We start from the raw sequence: 10,028 nt of genomic DNA, 5'->3' as shown, positions 1-10,028 counted from the left end.
TTCTATTCTTCTGACAACAAAAACTCACATTTTCATATTCATTGGAAAGCTAACAAATAGATTTAAGACTTTTTAGTTTTGAGCCATCATGGAAAACCCTTATAAGGTTCTTATTTTTGGGATTCAAAACCAAAAGCAAAAAAGTGCTCTACAGTATGAAACAATCGACCTGTCTACCTTTTCAAAGGTGTATCACTCCAACCATCCATCAAATCATCATGATCTCAATGGTGTTGGAAAGATAACATTTTTCTCTTGTTCTACTCTTTTTTAAATGTTAGGACTTTTGGTGTAAGAGACCAAAAAATAGATTGCATTAGACAAAATAAAAGCACCAACACATGTGTGTCCCCTGATTTTAGGAGCTCTTCTAGTGTATCTCAACACATGTTTATCTATTTTTGGTGTGCCATATACCTTAGAGAGATATTTTAATTTACCATCTTATTCATATTGAATGAAAAAAAATGAATGTATGCATGAGCAAGTTCATTTTAGAATTAATGTATCAACTGGTTTATTTTTAAATGAATGAATGTACATATGAGCATGTTCATTTTTAAATAAATGATTAAATATATATATGAGCTGGTTTATTTTTTAATAAATGAATAAATGAATATATATATATATATATATATATATATATAAGCATGATGGAGTTCTAGAGTGTTGAAGTTATTAAGTATTGAATGAAGATAGTTGTGTATTTAGGTATGTATATATATTGTATTTCTTGCATGTTTCATATGTTTAAATGAAGATAGTTGTGCATTTATGTATACATATATGTTGTGTTTCTTGCAAGGTTTCATATGTGAATGTTAGAGTTATGGAGAGCTAGAGTTATGAAGCGTTGAATGAAGATAGTTGTATATATATATGTTGTGTTTCTTGCAAGGTTTCATATGTGAATATTGGAGTTATGGAGGGTTGAAGTTATAAAGTGTTTGATAATGAATGAATGAAAGAGTTGATTTATATTGAATGAAAAATATCAATGTATGTAAGAGCTGGTTCATTTCGAATGAATGAAATGAATGGGCTAATTCATTTTGAATGAATGAAATGAATGAATATATGAACTTGTTTATCGTTAAATGAATGAATGTACACATGAACATGTTCATTTTTCAAATGAATAAATACATAAATAAATGTATTAGTATGTTCATTATTAAATGAAGTTTTGAACAGGTTATATACGAGAAAAACATAAATTAGCAAAAAAAATATCATTAACGCTAAAAAAATATTAGAAAAAAATAATTTTTTGATGTTAATTTAGCATTAGAAAAAACATTTTTTTTGACACCTTTTTAGCACTAGTAAAAATCCATTCACTGACGCTATGCATTAGAGCTAGTAAATATATTACCGATGATACTTTTACTAGTGAAACTACTAGTGACCCTGATTTAGCGCCAATAAAAATCTGATTTCTTGTAGTAACTCTATGCTTGAAAAAGTGATCTAAAGTTTGTATTGCTTTCACTCATCCTTTATGTTGTCCCTTGTCTTCGTACCCCTTTTAAATCTTAAGATGCAAGTTGTTTTTTATCAAATCTGACCTTATAGATGGATTCAATAATTTGATTGTAATTTTTAGATAAAAAAATATGATTTCTTAAATTACAAAATTTAGTGTTTTTGTCAAACAGTTGATTTTTTAATCACCAAAAATTCTTGCGCACGTCAGATTTGGGCAATTTAAAAGTTGATCTTCAATAAAATGAACGATATAGGTCACAGAGTCCGATTTGATCCAAACAACTTACATCAATCAAATCCCAATACGGGGTATAAAGATAGGCAGGACTTTGAGAATGAGCGGAACCGTTTTGGAGAAGGTGTTCGACTCCCACCAGGTGTGCGGATGCCTTTAACTAGTGGGCTCCGTAAGGCTTGGGCGTCGATAACCCCACTGGGGTTTACCTTGCATAGGACTGCCTGGTGTAGTGGCAGCAGGAGAAACCAAAACGAATCACTGAAATCAAAGTTATTTATTCTATTAATTTCAAGATTTATATCTATATTGCACAGACCATACAAACAGAAAACCAATTTCTTCCATATAAGACCACCTCAGTGGACCAATTAACAAACTCTGAGAGAAAAAACCCAAGGAAGAAACAAAATAAAAAAGAAAATGCAAACAAGCAACTTCATCCTTTAGTGACGCTGATTCTTGTGGCTCAGAATTAGTTGGTTTGAGGAAGGTGGCTGTTTCCTACACCAGGAGGCTTTGGACCCCTCCTAGCCGTTAAGTGGAAACCTCTCTCACGTACCTCCATTTTCTGTCAAAGAACCCAAAAATTTAGTAAATATATATGGGACGGATAATTTAACATATTTGTTTTCCTATCTTATAACATGTAGAGGTAAATATCCTTGAACTGGTCAAGTTGGAAAATATAGCAAAGCAAAAGGGTTGATGCTTATATATTTATCACCTGACTAACGTTTAGATTTGGTTCTTCTGCACCATCTTCTCCTTCAAGCAAGAACATAACAAAATGAGAACAAAGATTTAGAACTTTAGAACATTGTAATATATATTGTCAAGAATGAATTCCTTGTATTACTTTTGAGTGAAAAATTTCAACTTAAATCAAGCAAGCTGCTGTGAATTGGTTCCTTACCTTTCTTCATACATCCACCACTTTTGCAAGGATTGAAGCTTGAGCAAAGGTCGAGTATTTTCTTCCTTAACCCTGGAACCAAAGCCATCGTTGAGAGAGAGAGAGAGAGAGAGAGAGAGGTAAAATAATAGGGATACCTGGAATCAAGTGCATGGTCATGTGGCTTCTTTTCTTTTAAAGACGTTGGAAATGGGTGTGGGCCAGCCACATTGTGGGCTTACAGCTGTATCCTTCCCATCTCTTCTTATTTTAAGAAAAGAAAAGGGTGAGTGCCACTGACTGTTAAAAACGTAAACAAACCCATAATCTCAAAACTTATGTTAAAAATGTAAACAAGTCCATAATCTCTACATTTTGATTACCATCAGATTTATGAGGTAGGATTGCTCTGAGATCCGGATCCGGATTACACATACATTAGCCGCGTTAACACGGCCTGGAACCTGCATGAGCTTATGCAGTTTTCCATAAGCATCAGATTGGACTGGAGTAGTGCTGTCAAAGGGTCAGTTATTATACCCCATCTGACCCAAGGTATTGTCTGGACCTAATAAGGTAGATCTGATTAGCAAATCAGGTGGGACGCATAAGATCTTACGAGTAAAAGGACTGGGTTTTGTCTAGAAATTTATAAACCAGGCCTGAGTTTGACCTGAGATCCAATTAAGATCCATAATTTTTACATGTAAAATATTTTAAGGAAATCAAGACTTTACCAGGTATGGTTTGTACGTATATATCCTGCCAGATTAGAAATATCTGACCCTAATCCATCCTGCCTCTAAGTCTAAAAATAAACCCATATAATGAACCACACTTCAAATCAGAAACCAGGTTTTAACTATTTCAGATTACACCCTTTTTTATCACATAATTTATGTTAGTAGATACAGACCAGATCCAACCCCTCGACATATATGAATTTTAAGGATTTTTTTATTCACAACTTTGTCTAAACCAGAGGCATCTTAGTTGGCCATATCTTTGTTTAAGTGGCCCACGGGTTGGAAAAGTGAACTAAAAACCCCACCTTTGTTTTCTTTCAAGAATAAACAAACAAACAAGTGGCCCATCTAGAAAGCACATCGGCGAAGAAATTCTTATTCTCTAACCATCTTTGCCGTCTTGTGGGGGTACATTCTAGATTCCTAAAGCGTTCAAGTTCTTCTCGTCATCTTAACTTTTTCCAATATAAAATCATAGTATTTCATTCTTTCTTGTGTTGCAGCTCGCATTCAAGTTATTATCCTCCTTAAAAGTTAGGAGCAGAATCTTTCTACCTTGACTTCCTCTCTGCTTTCCTTTACAAATATTCTCTCAAGATCTAAAATAATTACAAATATTGAAGGTACCATGCCGTTGACTGGAAATAATCATTTTTTGTTTTTTTATTCCTTCTATAAACCAAACTCTGCATGTGTGATTTACGTAATTTGCTTAGTAGAAAATGGGTTTTAATTAGATAATGTTTTTTCAATGTGATTTTAAAGGCATAAAAAATAAATGGGAAAATTATTGTACTGTACGCAAAAAAATGATGTGTTTTTTAAAAAAACCTTATAATTTGCAAAAATCTGTCTGACTGTAAATGTTGGGCATTAAAATAATTATTTTAATATTTGCATATACGGATCTTCTCAGGATATGCGAATTTTCTCTGTAACAAACTTTAATACTATTTTTTTATCAAGAAATTGAAGGAATTTGAAAAAAACACATAAAAAACAAAGAAACTAGATAGAAATACATTTGTAAAACAACATCTGAATCACTATAAAATGATGAACGGGCACTGAGATACAACCCCAACAATGTTTTGAAAAAAGAGATAAATAAGTGTGACTGCACCTAGCCTAGTTATTCTATACTATTTTCTGGCCATCTGTACCAAAAATTCAGAAAAATACGTGTTAGCTTTCCAACTCCATGTTTAAACAAGGGTAGATTGGTCATTGAATATAAAAATTAAATAATGGTTTGGAAATGACCAAAAGCCCAATGCAAAAATGACAAAAAAACTCATTTTGATGGACATTTTGTCTTAAAATAATTTATGCATGACATTAAAATGCACAAACGGCTGTACATTGTTACACATCCCATGGTGATGAAGTTGAAATTTTTTAAAGCATTTGTGACAGTCAATTGTTAGATCACTAGAGAAACCCATTCAAACATCGGAATCTGGAAATCCAAGTATTGATTCTCACAAATGCTTCAAAAATTTTCGTGGATCTGATGAAATTCATGGATCGTAATAATCTAGATTGCATGGTTTACACTTAGGCTCTTTATAGAACCAAATTAAATTGAATTTATAATGACAGTGCAATTTAAATAACACTTGGGCTTGGGCCGAGTTTAATTTCAATTGATACGATGAACGTGAATCAGAATCTTGAATTACAAGACATCCATTGCTTCAAATTTGAATTTGATCTCCTTCCATACCTCGCAAGCAGCAGGAGTTCAGGTCTCCATTTGCTAGCTTCATGGATAACTTCATTACCTTCACGACCAATTGATCACGTCCCTCCTCATTACGCTTCTAAAGCTACCCTATTAACTACTGCACCAGCTGCATTACCCCAAGGGTGTCCCAAAGTTCCTCCACATTACCCCAAGGGTGTCCCAAAGTTCCTCCACTGTACTGTAGCACGGAATCATCTCCAAATATCTTGGTCAGGGCAGGCATATGCCAAACTTAACCAAATTAAATTGAATTTATAATGACAGTGCAATTTAAATAACAATGAGCATCTCTCTCTCAAGGCAGTTATCTTCGCCTAAATATCATTATTAAAACTTGAGAAAAAAAACTACCTAAGTTTCTACCCTTGTACAAAATCCAAGATAGCTTGCAAGATGCTCGACCACCCAAAACATGACATGCAAACCTCCATCTTCTCGCTCCAAATGTTTTTTTCTTAATGGTATCTTTTAGAAAAATCATTGAACAGTTCAACAAATACTACCGTATAAAAATGGCTAAATGGAATATATATATATATATATATAACAGTGATCTAAAAGAACAGAAAAATAAACAATTAAGAATTAGGAGGCAAAAGCTTCTGTGAATTGAAGGCACTGTACATGAGATGCACAACCCTACATGAGATGCACAACCCTACGCTCATTTAGCATACTAAGTTCATATCCGAACCAAAAAGATGCTGAGCTCGGGTCCGTTACTACCATCCGGATTAAGCATATAAAAGGCTTCCGAGTCTTTTGACCCCACAACTCGCTCAAAGTTGGCTCGCATGTAGGCTAGCTCACCATCCTGACCCTCTGCCTCTGCTGGTCCAGCACCACCACTGCTAGTTGCCGAACTCGGCAGCACACCTGCGCCCATTGACACGGCTTGGAGCAATTGCATCACGTTGAGGTCCTCTTCGTTCGCCTCGCGCCTCACGCCGTAGCCGACCTTCTTACTGTTGCAGTACATGGTCCACAATGGCTCCTTGAGTAGCTTGGTCCGGTCAGGCTTCTTCTCGCACTCGAGCCCAATCTTTACTAGCCCGGATGACATCTCCCTAAGCAGCATATCGGTTTGCAAAGCTAGCTCAATGACCACATCTGGTAGGCACCCAGGTGCTTCTTGAATGGCTAGGCTGACTCGGCCCTTCCGGTACCCGAAGAGCGTGCCGGTGACTCGGGTACCTCCCAAGAGGTGCGAATCGGAGTGGGACGATGGGCCACCTGGAAGGACGGCAGGGAATCGACATCTCGGAGTGATGATGGGGAAAGATCGGAAGACTGTTCGGAAGAGTCGATACGCCTTGACCGGTTTGGATCGCTTCTTTTGTGAAGGTTGCACTAGGGAAATTTGTGGTCTGGGTGGTGGGGCCACTGGGGGGGACGGTGGTGCGGTCTGCCTGGATGGGCCGTCCGTGCTGCTTGAATTGTGCTCTCCCATCTTAGCCTCAACCGAGGTGGGACCTTACCTTATTACCTCATTTGCACTCTTCTGTGTTGTTTCAAGAGAGAGAGAGAGAGGGAATATTGTTGGTGTAATAAGAGTGGCAAAGGAGGAGGAGAGGGGATAAAAGAAAGTTTGTCGAGTCTGTTGAGTTTGTAGGATTGACCTTGTTTTACGGGGAAAAGTCCTACTTGAATCCACCGTTAGCAAATGCATATATTTCTCACCATCATATATACACAGGTAGATTGTTTCGTTTGGGGGGTCAAATGAGATAGCTGGATTCTGAGGTGGCGCTATCATAATACCAGGTTGAACGAATCCCACCAGCTAACCTATTAAAAGAAAAGAAATTGTGTCATCCTTAATATAGACTGTGCTTGTACGTCATTCCGAAAATTGCTCTTGTCCAGAGTTGTGAAAGGTGGGTGGGGGTGCCTAACAATGCCGATAACATGTAGGAACAAAGATCTTGGGCATGGCTTCACTTAAACGCATGTTGGTACTATTAGCGAGTACGGTGCCAACATCTCCCATTGTTTCACATAGCTTTCACGCTTAGCCTGCATTTTCTCAATCCCAAGCAAACATATCAAAATTGATGTTCATTTTCTTCATGATTGAGTTAAGTGCAATCTTATGTTATACCAACCTCGTGAAAATTGGATTTCTGAAAAGAGATTTCAAGCCTAGAGGCACGTTCTTAAGATCGCTATCTTTAGAACTTCAATCGCCCCACTCCGGAAATTCCGAAGATGCGAAAAAGGGTTTTGTTACGACTGAGTTCCTAGGATACAACTAGGCTTGAACCTCAAGAGAGTCACTGCTTCGCAAGAACAGATGACCTCTCCCACACATGAACTCTGCAAGCCAAACCGAGAAGAAAGAAAGGAGAAAACTGGAGAGTCAGAGATTCTGATGATCCTCAAAAGACGAAAAAGAAGAATTTATAGACTTTTAGAGTGGCCAAAACGTTTTGCGATAAATGAGATTAATGGCCATAAATCTGACGGTTTGAAAATAGGACAAAAAGGTACCTGAACGGTCACCCACCTTTGACTGTTAATCAAAGGCCTCCAAAATCGTCCAACAGTCACAAAGCACCTTAATCTCAATATAAATGATATTAAACTTTTCAAACGGCCAGATATCTCAAAACCGAAAAATCAAAACGGATATTTGTGCCTCATATGCACCTCGCACCGCTGCGAGCGTGCGAAGTGCAAAGTGCGCCATCAAAACGCCATCAAAACGCCTCAAGCGCCCTTGCGCACGCACGCGCGCGTGCGCGCGAACGGCACGTCCGTTGCTGCACGATGCGCAGCAACGTCCGCAAGCCACCCATGGACACAAGGCTTACCAAAGTAAAGAATGGAGAACAAAGTTTATATTTAAACCACTAGAAAAACTGATTTCTCTTAGATATGGGACTAAAGTTTTTAAAACACTTTTGGTGGAAAGAAATCATCAATTTTAAAACTTTCCTAACAATCCTCCACTAGTTTTAAAATATAATTGGCTTGCATAGAAACTTAGGCATCAGTGAGAGTGTCTGCATGACTTGAACCCCCACTATTTGAAAGAAAACCTAAATTAACCAAGGTGCTAAGTGGACTTACCTTGAACTTAGCTCCTTATATTGTTAACGGAGTTTTCAATCATACATAGGTTTCCAAAAGTTCAATTGTGTGGATTTCATGTTGGCACATTTAGAGCCTTGTGCTTTCCTGGATTCATGAGTGCTCTAGAGAATTGCCAATTCTCATAAGAAACGGCTCACATTTCTACACTCATATAGGTGAGTTTGTCTAGGTGTACTGTAACACACACCTTAGCCTTAAGGCCTACAAACTCATTAAGAGCTATTAGCTCAACCCTCATATTAGTTACAGCTCATGAGCACACATCAGTAATGGGCTTACATAAATATGCTAAATATCTGTCATTCACCAATTCGTTTCCCATTGAACCTATGCATGTGGGATCTCCAGCGCTCTAGGTTGGGTATCCTTAGGTGATGACTTAATTGGCTTAATTCCCATTCCCCTCGATGTTTTATTGATGACATCTCTTGAAAGGCCTTTCGTAAATGGGTCTGCCAAATTTTGACATGACTTCACATATTTCAATGAAATAATATTGTCATTAATCATTTGTCTTATAAAACTGTGTCTTAGACTAATATGTCTAGACTTCCCATTGTATTTCATATTACCTGCTTTACATATAGCTGATTGGCTATCACAAAACATTGAAATAGCAGGTATAGGCTTCTCACCTAGTGAAATATCCACTAGCATATTCTTAAGCCATTCAGCTTCTCTACAAGCAGATGCCAAAGCAATAAACTCAGATTCCATTGTAGAATGAGTTATACAGGTCTGTTTCTTAGACCCCCATGCAACTGCTCCTCCTCCAAGGGTAAAAACCTAACCACTCGTAGACTTGGAATCTTCAAAATCAGTATTCCAACTTGCATCACTATACCCTTCAATAACAACAGGAAACTCGGTATAGTGAATTCCATAATCTAAAGTATGCTTTAGATATCTAAGAATCCTGTTCACTGCATTCCAGTGTTGATGACCAGGATTATTAGTGTATCTACACACTTTACTCATTGCATAGGCAATGTCAGGCCTTGTGCAGTTCATTGCATACATAAGGCTACCTACAACACTGGCATATTTTAATTGTTGAACACTAGCACCGTCATTAAGAGTCAATTTCATATTTGGATCATATGGGGTGCATGCTGGTGAACTATTAAGATATCCGTACTTTGTAAGAATTTTCTCAATATAATGTGATTGACATAATACAATGCCATTTTTATTTCTTATAATTTTGATTCCTAAAATAACATCTGCCACACCAAGTCTTTCATACAAAACAAGGAAGATAAAAATCTTTTTGTTTGATTTATGCATTCACTATTGTTACCCAAAATAAGCATATCATCAACATATAAACAAATAATAATAATTGAGCTACTATCTACTTTACTGTAGACACATTTGTCCGCATCATGAATTTTAAAACCATTATGCACCAGAGAACTATCAAATTTTTCATGCCATTGCTTAGGGGGCTTGCTTTAATCCATATAAGGATTTCTCAAGTTTGCAAACTTTGCGCTCTTGCCCTAGCACTACAAAACCTTCAGATTGCTCCATATATATCTCTTCATCTAATTCTCCATTCAAAAGGCCGTTTTCACGTCCATTTGATGGATTTGAAGCTTATATATGGCAGCCATGGCAATCAGAATTCTAATAGTAGATATTCTGGTTACAGGAGCAAAAGTATCAAAATAATCAATACCTTCTTTTTGTTTAAAGCCTTTTGCAACCAAACGTGCTTTAAATTTATCGATTGTACCATCAGCTTTTAATTTCTTTTTGAAAATCCATTTGCAGCCAATAGTTTTGCAACCAACAGGTAAATCCACTAATTTCCAA

At 36.9% G+C, this 10,028-nt stretch overlaps 1 long non-coding RNA gene and 1 pseudogene across 1 annotated transcript; both read right to left on the bottom strand.

Annotated features, from left to right (window-relative positions):
- Positions 1-1,996: 1,996 nt before the first annotated feature.
- On the bottom strand, positions 1,997-2,768 carry LOC149811967 (uncharacterized). The gene is made up of 3 exons (XR_016428457.1): positions 2,643-2,768; positions 2,454-2,494; positions 1,997-2,297 (listed from the first exon to the last, which is right to left on the bottom strand). It is a non-coding gene; the product is annotated as an uncharacterized LOC149811967 (long non-coding RNA).
- Positions 2,769-5,796: 3,028 nt separating this feature from the next.
- LOC149811966 (protein MIZU-KUSSEI 1 pseudogene) lies at positions 5,797-6,564 on the bottom strand (annotated as a pseudogene).
- Positions 6,565-10,028: the final 3,464 nt, after the last annotated feature.

The sequence above is a fragment of the Nuphar pumila genome, chromosome 17 (assembly GCF_984573655.1).
Source record: "Nuphar pumila chromosome 17, dmNupPumi1.hap1.1, whole genome shotgun sequence".
NCBI classification, from domain to species: domain Eukaryota; kingdom Viridiplantae; phylum Streptophyta; class Magnoliopsida; order Nymphaeales; family Nymphaeaceae; genus Nuphar; species Nuphar pumila.
The sequence above is the reverse complement of the archived record's forward strand: the minus strand, read 5'-3'. Positions and strand labels throughout refer to the sequence as shown.